The sequence below is a fragment of the Aotus nancymaae genome, unplaced genomic scaffold, assembly GCF_030222135.1.
Source record: "Aotus nancymaae isolate 86718 unplaced genomic scaffold, 86718_ANA_hifiasm-v0.15.2.pri h1tg000072l, whole genome shotgun sequence".
Lineage (NCBI taxonomy): Eukaryota > Metazoa > Chordata > Mammalia > Primates > Aotidae > Aotus > Aotus nancymaae.
Genome location: NW_026988487.1, coordinates 2,530,932 through 2,547,922, shown reverse-complemented (window position 1 = coordinate 2,547,922; position 16,991 = coordinate 2,530,932). Strand labels below are relative to the sequence as shown.

At 49.6% G+C, this 16,991-nt stretch overlaps 1 non-coding gene across 1 annotated transcript; it reads left to right on the top strand.

Moving 5' to 3' along the window:
• Positions 1-7,594: 7,594 nt before the first annotated feature.
• Positions 7,595-7,737, top strand: LOC135271004 (U4 spliceosomal RNA). The gene has a single exon (XR_010339158.1). It is a non-coding gene; the product is annotated as a U4 spliceosomal RNA (small nuclear RNA).
• Positions 7,738-16,991: the final 9,254 nt, after the last annotated feature.

Below are 16,991 nucleotides of genomic sequence, written 5' to 3'. Positions count from 1 at the left end.
GAGGGAAACGAGAAGTAATAACCTACAATTATAGCCACTAAGCTGGAGTTAGATTGTTTTACCAGTTATCCTAATAACTATCAGAAGACCTCTGAGGCCGGGCTAGGTGGCTCACGCCTGTAATCCCAGCACTTTGGGAGGCCGAGGCCAGTGGATCATGAGGTCAGGAGTTCGAGACCAGCCTGGCCAACATAGTGAAACCCTGTCTCTACTAAAAATACAAAAATTAGCTGAGTGTGGCGGCATGGGTCTGTAGTCCCAGCTACTTGGGAGGCTGAGGCGGGAGATTTGCTTGAACCCGGGAGGCAGAGGTCACAGTGAGCCAGCCAAGACCACATCATTGCCCTCCAGCCTGGGCAAAAGAGTGAGATTCTATCTCAAAAAACAAAACAAAACAGACCTTTGAAATGTCAGTATTTCTGCATCCAAATTGCAATTCTTCCATCATTTCTCTCATCCTGCAATTTTACTTGAATTTGGCACAGACCCACCCCAACTGGGGCTTGGAAAATATGGTCGCTGCAGCTGCTTCTCTCTCCTGAGAGCATGAGGCCCATTCCCAGGAAAGAAGCCACAGAGTCAAGGTCTAGGGCTCAGGCCTTTTAGGACGAGAACAAAGAACAGTGCGGGCTCAGCACCCACCTCCCTGCTCCTGGAGGCAGCATGATGAACTGGCAAAAGCCAACCCTGGTGAAGACAATAAATCTGGTGGCAAAATATACAAAGAGCAAACAGTCACATGATCCTGCCTCAGGGTCTTTGCACGGGCTGTTTTTTCTTTTTCTTCTTTTTTTTTTTTTTTGGTTCCTCTGCCTGCACCCTCTTCCCCCGCAGGACTTGTGCCTCCCCTCCAGGTCTTTGCTTAAACATCTCCTTGTCAGTTAGACCTTCCATGATCGTCCTGCTTAAATTGAGCCTCCTGGCTGGGCGAGGCGACTCAAGCCTATAATCTCAGCACTTTGGGAGGCCAAGGCAGGCAGATCATACTTGACATCAGGAGTTCAAGACCATCCTGGCCAACGTGATGAAACCTTGTCTCTACTAAAAGTACAAAAATTAGCTGGGCGTGGTGGTGCACACCTGTAATCCCAGCTAATCGGGAGGCTGAGGCAGGAGAATCACTTGAACCCGGGAGGCGGGGGTTGCAGTGAGCCCAGATTGCACCACTGCACTCCAGCCTGAGTGACAGAGTGAGATTCTGTCTCAAAAAATAAAAATAAATAAAAAATTAGCTCAGCATGGTGGTGTGTGCCTGTAGTCCCAGATACTAGGGGGTGCTGAGGCAGGAGAAGATTGCTTGAGCCTGGGAGGTGGAAGGTGCAGTGAGCCAAGATTGAGCTACTGTATTAAAGTCGAGGTGACAAAGTGAGACCCTGTCTCAAAAAAAAAACACAAAATAAATTGAGCCTCCCTCATGTCTACCCCATTCCTGATTTAAATTTCTCCAAAGCACTTACTGCTCTCTAATACACTGGTTTTTGTTTTGTTTTTGAGACAGAGTCTCACTCTGTTGCCAGGCTGGAGTGCAGTGGCGTGATGCTTGGCTCACTGAAACTCCACCTCCCAGGCTCAAGTAATTTTTTTTTTTTTTTTTTTTTTTTTTTTTTGAGACGGAGTTTTGCTCTTGTTACCCAGGCTGGAGTGCAATGGCTCAATCTCGGCTCACCGCAACCTCTGCCTCCTGGGTTCAAACAATTCTCCTGCCTCAGCCTCCCGAGTAGCTGGGACGACAGGTGTACGCCACCATGCCCAGCTAATGTTTGTATTTTTAGTAGAGACGGGGTTTCACCTTGTTGACCAGGATGGTCTCGATCTCTTGACCTCGTGATCCACCCGCCTCGGCCTCCCAAAGTGCTGGGATTATAGGCGTGAGCCACCTCACTCGGCCCCAGCTATTTTTTTTTAAGCTACTTCTTGTGTTCACTGTCTGCATCCTCCATAGAATGTAAGAGCCCTGTCAATTTTGTTTACTGATATATCCCTGATTTAGGGATTTTTTTGTTTTGTTTTTGAGACGGAGTTTTGCTCTTGTCGCCCAGGCTAGAGGACGGTGGCGAAATCTCCACCTCCTGGATTCAAGCAATTCTCCTGCCTCAGCCTCCCGAGTAGCTGAGATTACAGGTGCCCGCCACCAAACCCAGCGAATTTTTGTATTTTTAGTGGAGACCGGGTCTCACCACGTTGGCCAGGCTGTTCTTAAACTCCTGACCTCAGGTGATTCATCCGCCTTGGCCTCCCAAAATGCTGAGATTACAGGTTTGAACCACCACGCCTGGCCGGCCCACCTAATTTAAAAAATTTTTTGGCTGGGCATGGTGGTTCACATCTGTAATCCCAGTACTTTGGGAGGCCGAGGCGGGTGGATCACAAGGTCAGGAGATTGAGACCAGCCTGACCAACATGGTGAACCCTTGTCTCTACTAAAAATGCAAAAATTAGCCAGGTGTGGTGGAACGCACCTGTAATCCCAGCTACTCAGGAGGCTGAGGCAGGAAAATCACTTGAACCCAGGAGGCAGAGGTTGCAATGAGCCAAGATTGCGATACTGTACTCCAGCCTGGGCAACAGAGCGAGACTCCATCTCAAAAAAAAAAATTTTTTTTTGCAGAGATGGGGTATCTCACTATGTTGCTCAAGCTGGTCTCGAGCTCATGGGCTAAAGTGATCCTCTAGTCTCAATCTCTTAAAGTGCTGGGATTTGGGAACTCACAGGTTTGAGCCACCATGCCTGGCTAGTTTTCTATTTCTGTGTAACGAATTATCCTCAAAACGTAGCAGCCAGCTGAGCACGGTGGTTCACACCTGTAATCCCAACACTTTGGGAGGCCAAGGAGGGTGGATCACGAGGTCAGAAGATAGAGACTATCCTGGCTAACATGGTGAAACCTCGTCTCTATTAAAAAAAAAAAAAAGCAAGATAATTAGCAGGGTGTGGTGGCAAGCGCCTGTTGTCCCAGCTACTGAGGAGGCTGAGGCAGGAGAATCGCTTGAACCCAGGAGGAGGAGGTTGCAGTGAGCTGAGATCGCACCACTGCACTCCAGCCTGGGCGACAACAGCTAGACTCCATCTCCAAAAAAAAAAAAAAAAAAAAGTAGCAGCCTACTACACTAAGCATTTGCTGTCTCCCACAGTTTCTGCAAGCAGGGTCCTCATTAGGTTGCAGTCATCTCAAGGCCTGACCAGGGCTGGAGGGTCTGCATTCAAGCTCACTCGTGGTGGTTGGCAGGCCCTAGCTCCTCACTGGCTATCGGCAGAAGGAGCCTCTCCATAGGGCTCTCTATAGGGCTGTGTACACCATGGCAGCTTGCTCCCCTGACAGCGGGCAACCAAAGAGGGAGAGCAAGAGCATGAGAGAGCATCCCAGACAGAAGCCGCAGTCTCATAACCTAATGCTGGAAGTAATGGTCCTTTGCTGCCCGGTCCTGCTGGCAGGCGACTACCCAAGGGTGTGGACACCAGGAGGTGGCCAACATCAAACCATCTTGGAAGCTGGCCACCACGGTCCCCAACACATACCTGGCACATAGAAGATTCTCAAGAAATAGCAGTAGAATGAAAGAATAAAGGAATGATTTTGACACAGGGAACAGTCTGGTCCACCCCTGAAGAATCTTAAACACATTCAGGTTTCTTCACACCTCCCACTAACCCCCACAATGCTTTCTTATCATTCACCTTCTTCTCTTCCCAGCCATGTGACTGGGGCAAGTTCCAAAACTCACAGGCCTGTTGTGGGGATTATAAGACGTGAGGTGGCTGGGCATGCTGGCTCACACCTGTAATCCCAGCACTTTGGGAGGCTGAGGTGGGCAGATCACCTGATGTCAGGAGTTCAAGACCAGCCTGACCAACATGGTGAAACCCTGTCTCCACTAAAACTACAAAAATAGCCAGGCATGGTGGCACATGCCTGTAATCCCAGCTTCTTGGGAGGCTGAGGCAGGAGAATAGCTTGAACCCGGGAGAAAACCATATATATATATATATATGACATGAGAGGCCAGACTTGCTGCTTCACACAGGTAATCCCAACACTTTGGGAGGCCAAGGTAGGTGAATTAACTTGAGGTCAGGAATTGGAGACCAGCCTGGTTAACACAGGGAAACCCATCTCTACTAAAAATTCAAAAAAATTAGCCAGGCATGGTGGCACTCACCTGTAGTCCCAGCTACTCAGAGGCTGAGGTGGGAGCATCGCTTCAACCCAGAAGGCAGAGGTTACAGTGAGCCACAATTGCACCACTGCACTCCAACTGCGACAGAGCAAGACTGTCCCAAAGGAAAACAAACAAACAAAAAAATGCACAGAAAACATTTAGAAACTTGAGAGCAAGTTAGTACTACTATGAACACTTTTAATTTTTTTTAAATAGAAAAGATAAGACATGAAGGTGTGATGATCATAGCATCTGACACACTAAGCCTTCAATAAGTAGCCGTCGTGGGCCAGGTGCCATGACTTACGCCTGTAATCCCAGCACTGAGAGGCTGAGGCAGGTGGATCACTTGAGGTCAGGAGTTCAAAACCAGCCTGGCCAACATGGTGAAACCTTCTCTCTACTAAAAATACAGAAATTAGCCAGGTGTGGTGGCACGCACCTGTAGTCCCAGCTACTCAGGAGGCTGAGGCAAGAGACTCCCTTGAATCTAGAAGGCAGAGTTTACAGTGAGCTGAGATCATGCCATTGAGATCATATGTTATCCAGCCTGGGTAACACAGCAAGACTCTGGCTCAAATACATATATATATATGTAGTCATCATGGGCAGTGTTATGTGTCACTAATACTCCAGAGAAAGATCAAGGGATTGAAACCGCCTTTGCAAAATTATGACTGAAACAATGAAAGAGATCTAACATAATCAAATCCATCTTGCTTCTAACCTCCAAGCTTTCCTTTTTCATTCCTGGGTGTAGGCTGAACTAACTTTGGGAGAAACTCAGTTTATAGTTTTTTGTTTTGTTTTTTGAGACGGAGTTTCACTCTTGTTACCCAGGCTGGAGTGCAATGGTGTGATCTCTGCTCAGTGCAACCTCCGCCTCCTGGGTTCAACGGATTCTCCTGCCTCAGCCTCCCGGGTAGCTGGGATTGCAGGCATATGCCACCACACCCAGCTAATTTTTTGTATTTTTAGTAGAGATGGGGTTTCTCCATGTTGGCCAGGCTGGTCTTAAACTCCCGACCTCAGGTGATCAGCCTGAGCTCAGCCTCCTAAAGTTCTGGGATTACAGGCATGAGCCACCGAGCCTGGCCTATAGTTTATAGTTAAAAACAAAGATGATAACAGCCCTTTCCCAAAGCAGACCTCCTTCTTGCCTGGGGACTAGACTGCCTTTGTAGGACTAACATTAGCCACAAGATTAGAAATTATGGTTTGGGAGTCATGTAGCTGGAGGCTACAAAGTTCTGACCCTCCCTAAACTGCTCCTAAAATCAGTGCTTGAGATACTTTGCAGACCCTGCACTTGATGGATCAGCTGGCACCACTCAGGTCAATAAATGGGCTCATCTGGGCTGGGCGCAGTGGCTCACGCCTATAATCCCAGCACTTTGGGAGGACAAGGCGAGTGGATCACGAGGTCAAGAGATCGAGACCATCCTGGTCAACATGGTGAAACCCCGTCTCTACTAAAATACAAAAATTAGCTGGGCATGGTGGTGCGCGCCTGTAATCCCAGCTACTCGGGAGGCTGAGGCAGGAGAATTGCTTGAATCCAGAAGGTGGAGGTTGCGGTGAACCGAGGTCGCGCCATTGCACTCCAGCCTGGGTAACAAGAGTGAAACTCCGTCTCAAAAAAAAAAAAAACGGGGCTCATCTGATCTTGTGGCCCCCATCAAGGAACTGACTCAGAGAAAGAAGACAGCTTCCATTGCCTATGATTTCATCCTTGACCAATCAGCACTCCTGGCTCACTGGCTTCCCCCTTGCTGCTCCCCCCGCCAACAAAGTTGTCCTTAAAAACTCTGCTCCCTGAATGCTCAGGGAGACTGATTTGAGTAATAATGAAACTCTGATTTGAGTAATAATGAAACTCTGGTCTCCCACACAGCTGTCTCTGCATGAATGACTCTTTCTCTATTGCAATTTTCCTGTCTTGAGGAATCCGCTCTGTCTAGGCAGCAGTCAAGGTGAACCCATTAGACGATTACAGGATCTCCCTGGATTCAAGAGCAGTTGTGGATCTGGGGCTGTTGGAGTCAGTGAGTGTATGCGTGTGTGCATGTGTGTGTAGGCACGTGCGCGCGTGCACCTTTCTATGTATTTGATCTTACAATAGGAGCTGTCCCAGGTCAGCAGTGCCACAGATGGGTCATATGGTGCAGACACCCAAGTTATTACTTGGGCCAGAGATGGTCACATGCTGGGGCCTCAGTCACCCTAACAGGCAGGAGATACTGATGAGCACATGGGCTGCCATCTGTTTACACTGCATAGCGTTTGTTATAGTAGTTCTTAACCTTTTTGCAATGAGGGGAGGTCAGGGGACAGGGTGTAATGAAACCCTCTGAAAGTTTGCAAGTTCAATGCTCTGCCAAGCAATTAAAAAGAAAAAAAAAAGGAAGTGTGTAAGAAAAATGCACATATGTACATAAACACTAAAAATATATATATAATCATTTCAGGCCATTCCCAGACCCTAGATTGAAAATGACAGCCTGGGACTTTGGCTCCTCGAAGGCAATGACTGGAGCTTATCTCCCAAACAAATCAGTGAATGAATAAAGGGAAAAAAAGAATCAACTGCCAAAAGGGCCAGAATCTGAGAATCATTGCTGGTTAGCACATCCCCTTCAGAAAACCAGCTGGCTGGCCGGGCGCAGTGGCTCACACCTATAATCCCAGCACTTTGGGAGGCCGAGGCAGGCAGATCACCTGAGGTGAGGAGTTCGAGGCCAGCCTGACTAACATGGAGAAACCCCATCTCTACCAAAAATACAAAATTAGCCGGGCATGGTGGCACATGCCTGTAGTCCCAACTCAGGAGGCTGAGGCAGGAGAATTGACTGAACCCGGGAGGCGGAGGTTACGGTGAGCCGAGACCTTGCCATTGCACTCCAATCTGGGCAACAAGAGGGAAATTCTGTCTCAAAAAGAAAGAAAGAAAATCAAAGAAAAGAAAAGAAAGGCAAACCAGCTGGCTTCACAAGACCTCAAGTGTTGCCTTAGCCACTTTCCTAAAGGTATAATCTTAGACTTGTCACTTCATCTCCCTCAGTCTCATTTCCCTTATCAGTAAAATAGTGTGCATGACAAAGGGTGTTTTGTTGGCTACACAAATCATTAAAAACATAAAGGTCTCTGCTGGCTTGATGGCTCACGCCTATAATCCCAGCACTCTGGTAGGCCAAGATGGGCGGATCACTTGAGGTCGGGAATTTGAGACCAGCTGTGGCCAACATGGTAAAATCTTGTCTCTACTCACAGGAAAAAAAAAAAAATGAGCCGAGTGTGGTGGTGGGCGCCTGTAGTCCCAGCTAGTTACAGGAGGCTGAGGCAGGAGAACTGCTTGAGCCCAGGAGGCAGAGGTTGCAGTGAGCCAAGATCATGCCACTGCTCTCCAGCCTGAGGAACAGAGCAAGACTCCATCTTTAAAAAAATGCCAAAAAACAGTATCGTAGCTAATGAGGCTTATCCAAGGCACAATTATTGCTAATCGAAAACTTTTCCCAATACCCCGCCATGACGACTTGAAATATAGTCAGCACTGGCAATTTTTTACAGTCTCTACGGTGACTGAATTAAAAAAAAAAAAAATGCCAAAAAAACATAAGGGTCTCTCATTTTGGAAGAAGCTTCCGGAGTTAGGCAAAAGGAATTGAGTGATCGGATCAACCAGTCCCTTGGCCTCTAGTCCCCGTCAACAAAGACCCGCCTTAGGGCTGGGAGGATTGCTGGTGGGGGAGCTTGCTCCAGAGAAGGAATGGAAATGCCGGATGCTAAACCAATCATTTGTTAGCATATTCATAGTCAGATGGCCAAATTAGGACACCACCGAGGCTGGACCAGCTTGCTTTGGTCTCATTCCAGGCCTAAGACAACAGCCTATCCAAGTTGACTAGATTGAGAATCCTACAGACATTCAAGCAATAAATATTGTTTGTGCAGCTACTATGTATGGGCCACGGCCTGTGCTAGGCACTGGGGATTCAATGGGAAAAAAGCCCCTATGATTCCTGTCCTCCCGGAGCTGATAGGAGGAAGACATTAATCACCCAGGAGAAGGGGAAAGGTGCTGTGGAGCTGTGTAATGTGGGAGCTCCTCCTGATCTCGGGGTAGGGAGGAACGGGGTCAGCTGAACAAGCTTCCCTGTAGCCCAGCCCTGAGCTCAGTGAGGAGCCATGGATGGGTTGGGAAGTACCCTGGGCAGAGGCCATAGCAAGTGCAAAGGGCCTGTGGTTTTCTTTTGAAACTAGGGAAGAGGCCAGGCGCGGTGGCACACGCCTGTAATCCCAGCACTTTGGGAGGCCGAGGCGGGCAGATCACTTGAGGTCAGGTGTTGGAGACCTCCCTGGCCAACGTGGTGAAACCCTGTCTGTACTGAAAATACAAAAATTAGCTGGGTGTCATGGCGTGCGCCTGTAATCCCAGCTACTTGGGAGGTTGAGGCAGGAGAATTGCTTGAACCCAGGAGGCAGAGGTTGCAGTGAGCCGAGATCGTACCACTGCACTCCAGCCTCAGCGATAGAGCCAGACTCAGTCTCAAAAATAAAAAAAAAGGGAAAATTGGAAAGAAGGCCTGTGTGGTTAAAGTGCAGAATGAGGGGACTGGGACACAAGACACGGTTAGAGAATTAACGCAAGGCAGGCAGAGACCAAATTGCCTTGTTCTCTTTGTGACATTTGCAAAGACAGAGGAAACCAGAGAGGCAGATTTCGAGTCTCTGAATAGTTGTTACACAGGAGGCTGTCTCACAAAAGAAATTAGGGGAACTCCTCCAGCGAGTGGGATTTGAGTCAGATAGGAAGGACTTTCCAGCCGAGCGGGGGTTGTGGCACTGCTTTCTCTCCTTCACCTGTTGTGGGTATCTGCTGGGTGACAGAAAGTGGGTTCGTTCATTTGTTCACTCACTTCTCTGTCCTGCTCCCCCTGCCATGTTCCCCTCATTATTGCTGCTAAGTGAGAAGGACGGTGGTCAGCTCTGTCAGGGTGAGTCTGTTATAGGGAGAGGGGCTTGGGACTGGGGAAGGCAGGGAGGGAGGGATGCAGATGGGGTATCATCTCTGAGCTGCCAAGGGCAGGTGGAGGGTGAGAGGAGGGGACTGCCCACAGCAACCAAGAGCAAGGAGTGGATGGGACAGGCTGGGCGCGGCGGCCCACGCCTGTAATCCCAGCACTTTGGGAGGCTGAGGCGGGCTGATCATTTGAGGTCAGGGGTTGGAAATCAGCCTGGCCAACATGGTGAAACCTCGTCTTTACTAAAAATACAAAAATTAGCCAGGCGTGGTGGCGGGAACATGTAATCCCAGCTACTCAGGAGGCTGAGCAGGAGAATTGCTTGAACCCGGGAGGCGGAGATTGCAGTGAGCCGAGATCGCCCTACTGCACTCCAGCCTGGGCAATAGAGCGAGACTCCATCTCTCCCTCTCTTTTTTTTTTTTTTTTGAGATGGAATCTTGCTCTGTCGCCCAGGCTGGAGTGCAGTGGCATGATCTTGACTCACTGCAACCTTCATCTCCTGGGTTCAAGCGATTCTCCTGCCTCAGCCTCCTGAGTAGCTGGGACTACAGGCATATGCCACCATGCCTGGCTAATTTTTGTATTTTTAGTAGAGACGGGGTTTCACCAAGTTGGTCAGGCTGGTCTTGAACTCCTGACCTCAGGTGATCCGCCCGCCTCAGCCTCCCAAATTGCTGGGATTACAGGTGTGAGCCACCGTGCCCAGCTGAGAGGCCCTCTTTCTAGGTGTCTGATGCCACCTCTCACTGGAAATGTCCTGTCTGAAAAAGTTGTTCTTGGGGAGGGCAGCTTCCCCCTCCACTTCTCCAGCCCCTTCCTGTAGGTCAGCCCAGGAGAGGCAAACCCTTGAATATGAACCTCCACTTGTCAGACTCCAGAGGAGCCTTGAAAATCTGTTAATGGACAGGATATGGACAATATTAGAGACTGGGGCCTCTCTTAGTATCACCTCCCCATGCAAATGTGTGGGACATTTTGATATAATCTACCAGGCCTCCCACATCCATTTCCTCACCTAATCTTCTAACATGCTTGCAGGATAGGCAGCCCATTTTGCAGCTGAGAGAACTGAGGATCAGAAAGGAGAAGGCTGTGTGGCTTGGCTAAGGCTCCACAGCTAGGGAGGAGCATGCCTGGTCCTAAAGCTGAACTCTTTCCAGTCTATCCTGCTCCCTCTGCCACATCATCACTGCTTATTGAGGGAGGGCAGGGAGGGTTTGTCCTAGGGAGACAGGGTTGGGACTGGGGGAGGCGGGGAGGGAGGGAGGCAAGTGGAGGTGGGCAGGTTCTCCTGGGATGTCTCTGGGCTGCACAGGGAAGGAATGGGGAGTGGCAGCCAGCAGCAGCAAAGAAGGCTGAGACAGCAAAGAAGGGTGGTCAGGATGTGGCATCTCTGGGTACCCGACCCCTGGATCCCAGCTGCCTCATGTGCTAAAGGACAAGACAAGGCCAGACACAGTGCTCACGTCTGTAATCTCAGAACTTTGGGAGGCTGAGGCAGGTGGATCACTTGAGGTCAGGAGTTTGAGACCAGCCTGGGCAACATGGTGAAACCCCATCTCTACCGAAAATAGAAAAATTAGCTGGGTGTGGTGATGCATGCCTGTAGTCCCAGCTACTTGGGAGGCTGAAGCAGGAGAATCACTTGAACCTGGGAGGCAGAGGTTGCAGTGAGCTGAGATTGCACCACTGCATTCCTCCAGGCTGGGCAACAGAGCAAGATTCTGTCTCAAAAAAAAGGATGAGACAGGAGACAGAATTCCCCTGGTGGTGCACGGACTGCCAGTTGTTCTTCCCTGACGCTTGTTTGGGAAGGGCTGTTTGCTTGCCAGGTCTCTTCTCTAGACTATTAGCTCCTGAGGCCAGGCAAGGCGGCTCACACCTGTAATTTCAGCACATTGGGAAACCAAGGTGGGAGGATCACTTGAGCCAGGTAATTCAAGACCATCCGGGACAACATGGCAAAACCCCATCTCTACACAAAATACAAAAAATTTTGTAGGACATGGTGACGCACACGTAGTCCTAGCTACTCGGGAGGCTGAGGTGTGAAAATAGCTTGAGTCTTTCGAGGCTGCAGTGAGCCATGACTGCACCTCTGAACTCTAGCCTGGGCAACAGAGTGAGATACTATCTAAAAAAAGAAAAAAGCCTCCTGGAGGGCAGGGTCTATGTCTTGTTCAATATCATATCTCCCAGGGCCGAATGCAGTTAACATTCATAATATTCATTGACTGAATGAGCGCACAAACAAACAGATGCCATGTTGTGGGGATGCCTGGGAGAGCAGGAGCATATAGTCTGTCCACAGCTACCTGCAGGAGCCAGTGCCAAAGATTGGAGCCTTGGCCGGGAGCGGTGGCTTATGCCTGTCATCACAGCACTTTGGGAGGCCAAGGTGGGCAGATTACTTGAGATCAGGAGTTCGAGACAAGTCTGGCCAACATGGAGAAACCCCATCCCTATTAAAAATACAAAAATTAGCCGGGCGTGGTGTCATGAGCTTGTAACCCCAGCTATTCCAGAGGCTGAGGCAGGAGAATAGCTTGAACCCGGGAGGCAGAGGTTGCAGTGAGTCAAAATGGTGCCACTGCACTCCAGCATGGCAACAGAGCGAGACTCCGTCTCAAAAAACAAAAAGAAAAAAAAAAAAATCTGAGCCTTGAGCTATATCATTCCCAGAATCTTCCAAGGATGGGGTGAGGGTGGGGTAGCCCATTTAGAGCAATTAAAGGTTAATTCGAAACTCAGGTTTAGCAGGCTAGCCAGAGCCACAGGGTGGTATGCGAGCCAGCACTGGACTTTGGAGGGCCAATTCACAGCCCAGGGCTGGAAAATAAAACTAAGCCTTTCTCTAGGGGAGAGTAGGTGGGAGGCAGATCTGGGGAAGGCCCAAGTGCCACAGGAAAAGTAGACAGGTTTCTGCACGTCTGGGTGAACTCAAGGACTCAGACCAGAACATTTCAAAAGTGTTTATTACCAAGCCGTCCTTGGGCTGGGGACCCAGGCGACCAGGCAGGCTGCTGCCCGCGCAGAGAGGGGAGCAGAGACGTTTCTGCCTCCAGCTCCTCATATACTGCCTGAGGTCCCTCTAGCCCCTGTCCCTGCTCTGGCCCTGCCCTTTGGAGCTCTTCCAGGGCTCTGAGGAGAGGGAACGCTGGGGCTAGGTCTGGTTTGGAAATGAGGATTCTTGGGGGCAGTTTGGCTTCCATTATGCTGCGGAGCAGGGGGAGCCACCAAGACTCCCTTTCTAGTAAATAACAGCGGATCCTCGAAACCAGTCAGATCTTGACAAACTTCTACCCAAGTAGGGAGATGAGGTACAAAGGGGAGCAACTTGTCTCTGGCCGGACGCGGTGGCTCATGCCTGTAATCCCAGCACTTTGGGAGGCTGAGGCGGGCAGATCACCTGAAGTCAGGGGTTCAAGAAGAGCCTGGACAACATGGTGAAACCTCATCTCTACTTAAAAAAAAAAAATACAAAAATTTGCCATGTGCGATGGTGTACCCCTATGATCCCAGCTATTCAGGAGGCTGAGGCATGAGAATGGCTTGAACCTGGGAGGCGGAGTTTGCAGCGAGCCAAGATCACGCCACTACACTCCAGCCTGGGTGTCAGAGTGAGACTCTGTCTAAATAAATAAATAAAACAAAGGGGTGAAACATGTTTCAGGTCACACAAGTTCAAACTCAGCTATCCTGATTGCAAGTCAGACTGTTCTCTAAGCCAAAACTCAAGCAATTCCCAACCTTAGTAGGTCAAAAGGTGTGACCCCCTAAAGAAAATACTTGATCTAAGAACACAAGCCTTTCTCCTCCTCCCTTTCCCCCAGGGCATCCCCTTGCCTTGCAGGAGGCAGGAACACTTTCCTTAGGGCAGGTCTTGTGATGTTTTGGTTCAGAACGCAGTTTCTTAGCTGAATGCTTGGGTTCAAGTCTGACTTCAGCTGCCTCTTGGCTCTGTGACCTTGGGCAGGTCACATACATTCTGTTCCTCCTGTTTCTCATCTGTTAAAGAGGAGAATGAGCAGATTAGTGCTTAGCAGGCAGTACGTGCTTTCCGCTGTCATGGAAGAGGACTGTAAAGCAAGAAAGGGGTTTAGTCAGCCCTGGTCACTAACCCCCAGCACAAGGCTTTAGACGCAGAATGCCCTGCAACAGATCTTACAGAATTGCTAGCACGAGGACACCCTCGGTGGCCTCTTCTCCCAAGCCCACCCTCATCCGTCCTCAGATCATGGGAGGGCTGTGTCCTTTTTGGGGGGCAGACCTGCACCATCCAGCCTGACCACCGCTTGCTACACAGAGTCCTTGGGCAAGGCGCTTTCTTTGTTGTGTTGTGTTTGTTTGTTTTTTGTCTTTCAGCGTTTATTTTAGATTCCAGGGATACACGTGCAGATTACAAAGGTATATTGTGTGATGCTGAGGTTTGGAGTATGACTAAACCTGTCACCCAGGAGTCCCGCACAGTACCCAATACGTGGGTTTTCAAGCTTGGCCCCTCCTCCCTGCTCCCCCCAAGGAGTGAGCCAAGATTGCGCCACTCACTGCACTCCAGTGATGCTTTCTTAATGTCCCAGAGCTTCTGCTTTTTTCCTGTGTGAAAATGGGAACGCTGGCCAGGCGCGGTGGCTCACGTCTGTAATCCCAGCACTTTGGGAGGCCAAGGCGTGCAGATCACCTGAGGTGGTAGTTCAAGACCAGCCCGACCAACATGGTGAACACGGTCTCTACTTAAAAAAAATACAAAATTAGCCGGGCGTGGTGGCACGTGCCTGTAATTCCAGCTACTTGGGAGGCTGAGGCAGGAGAATCACTTGAACTTGGGAGGTGGAGGTTGCGGTGAGCCAAGATCACACCACTGTACTCTAGCCAGGGCAAAAAGAGCAAAACTTCATCTCAAAAAAAAAAAATAAAAGAAGAAGAAGAAGAAAATGGGAATGCTGCGCTTAACCCCCATCTGCCAGGGTGGTGGGGGCATCATGTGCCTGGCACGTAGTCGACTCCCAAAACTCGTTCCTCCTCCCCAGGTGCAGCGTGCGGGTTGAACTCATGCCCATCTGCCCCTCCCTCTCACCTTTCCATCTCCCACCACCAGGAAGGAAGCCAGTTGGAGAGCACGCGGCCACATTCTTGGACTCTTGGCCTCTTTGGCTCTGACACTGAAACCTTGGGCAAGTGACACACCCTCTTTGTGAAGACCAGGTGGATTAAGCTGTCCCTGGCAGCCTGAGTCAGAGTTCACCGGAGCGCAAGTGAACCCTACTGACACCACCTTTGCAAAAATCATAACTGAGAAAATTGTGACCGTGAAAGAGATCAGACCTAACTGACCCCGTCTTGCTTCTAGCCTCTAAACTGTCCTTGTTCATTCCTAGGCGTAGGCCTAACTAGCTTTGAAAAGAAATTTAGCGTATAGTTTATGTAATAGCTCTTTCCAAAGGGCTAAACTGTTCTTGTGAAATTAATGAAAGGCCACCAGTCACCAAGTCAAGATGAAAAGGGCTGGAATTCTAAATATTACCAGCCATGATTCCGGAGGTCATAAGATTTGCAACTTCCCCAATTACTCTTGAAGGTAACATTACTATTGTGAACCTAAGATCGGCCTTTTGAGATGTCTTTTCAGGTTTTTTTAATAGCCGGGGGACCCCATCTGGACCCGACAACCAGTTCTGTGCCCCCGACCCAGGAACTGACTCAGCAGAAGAGAGCAGCTTCCACCACCTGTGATTTCATGCCTGAGCCAACCAATCAGCACTCCCGATTCACTGGCCCCCTACCCACCAAAGTATCCTTAAAAATTCTGATCCCCGAGTTTTCGGGGAGACTGATTTGAGTAATAATAAAACCCCAGTCTCCTGCATAGCCGGCTCTGCGTGCATTACTCTTTATTGCAATTACCTTGTCTTGATAAATTGGCTATCCTAGGCAGTGGCCGAGGTGAACCCCTTGGGCGGTTACACTGTCACCTAAGATAACTCCTGTTCACAAGCTCTCTGCCAGGCTGGCTGACCTGAGTCCTAAGGTGAAACCCACATGAGGAGAAGAGCATCTGTAGCCGATGTACTGGGCAGAGGTATCAACAAATGGAGGATGGGCTTCGCGTTCCCCTTCTGTCCCCATGTTTAGGTATATGACTGATCGTCTGACTGACGGGCACAAGAAAAAGGGAAAGTAAAGAAAGCTGAAAGAGAGATAGGATTGTGTCCTGATGCCTTTGGCTTTTAGGAGTGTCTTTCTTTTTTCTCCCCCACCCCCTCCCCCGACCTACCGCGGCTGAGATGGAGTTTTGCTCTGTTGCCTAGGCTGGAGTGCAGTGACACAATCTCAGCTCACTGCAACCTCCACCTCCCAGGTTCAAGCAATTCTCCTGCCTCAGCCTCCCAAGTAGCTGGGATTACAGGCGCCTGCCACCACGCCTGGCTAATTTTTGTATTTTTAGTAGAGACGGGGTTTCCCCATGTTGGACAGCATGGCTCGAACTCCTGACCTCAGGTGATTCGCCCACCTCAGCCTCCCGAAGTGCTGGGATTACAGGTGTGAGCCATCATGCCTGGCCTGTATCTTTAGTAGAGACGAGGTTTCACCATGTTGGCCAGGCTGGTCTTAAACTCCTGACCTCACGATCTGCCTGCCTTGGCTTCCCAAAGTGCTGGGATTACAGGCATGAACCACCATACCCAGCCGGCTTTTAGGAGTTTCTAGAGCTTTCTCACAAAGGCGGTTTTTAGGTAGCACCCATAAGCTTTGGCATTCCCATTACTCGGCTGGAAGGCAGAACTGAGCAGTGAAAACTTGAGGCCACCAGTGGCCACAGGAAGACATCTGCCTATCCTCCCCTAATCCCATCAGAGAATTTGGAAACCAGGTTGAAACTGCTGCTAATTGCCTCAAAAGGTTAGGATTTAAATGAGTCCCCTCCAGGGTACTTGTGTGACCTTAAACAAGTCCTTTTATCTCTGAGTCTCGGTTTCTTTTTTTTTTTGAGATGGAGTTTCACTCTTGTTACCCAGGCTGGAGTGCAATGGCGCGATCTCAGCTCACCACAACCTCCGCCTCCTGGGTTCAGGCAATTCTCCTGCCTCAGCCTCCAGAGTAGCTGGGATTACAGGCACGTGACACCATGCCCAGCTAATTTTTTGTATTTTTAGTAGAGACGGGGTTTCACCATGTTGACCAGGATGGTCTCAATCTCTTGACCTTGTGATCCACCTGCCTCGGCCTCCCAAAGTGCTGGGATTACAGGCGTGAGCCACTGCACCCGGCAAGTCTCAGTTTCTTTATAAAAAGGGGTGAATAGGGCTGGGCACAGTGGCTAACACCTATAATCCCAGCACTTTGGGAGGCCTGGGTAGGTGAGTTAATCACCTGAGGTCAGGAGTTCGAGACCAGCCTGGCCAACATGGTGAAATCCTGTCTCTACTAAAAATGCAAAAATTAGCCAGGCATGGGAGCAAGTGCCTGTAATCCCAGCTACTTGGGAGGCTGAGGCAGGAGAATTGCTTGAACCCAAGACAGGGAAGTTGCAGTGAGCTGAGATCATGCCGCAGCACTCCAGCCTGGGCTACAGAGTGAGACTTCAATCTCAAAAATAAATAAACAAAATAAAATGGGGATAACACTGGAGCAATCTGCTATTGTAAAGATAAAGTGAAGGAACACAACACAGCAGGGCACCTCTTTCATTCAACAATTTTTTTTTTCTTTTTTCTTTTGAGACCGAGTGTTGCTCTGTCTTCCAGGCTAGAGTGCAATGCCACGATCTCGGCTCACTGCAACCTCCACCTCCTGGGTTCCAGTGATTCA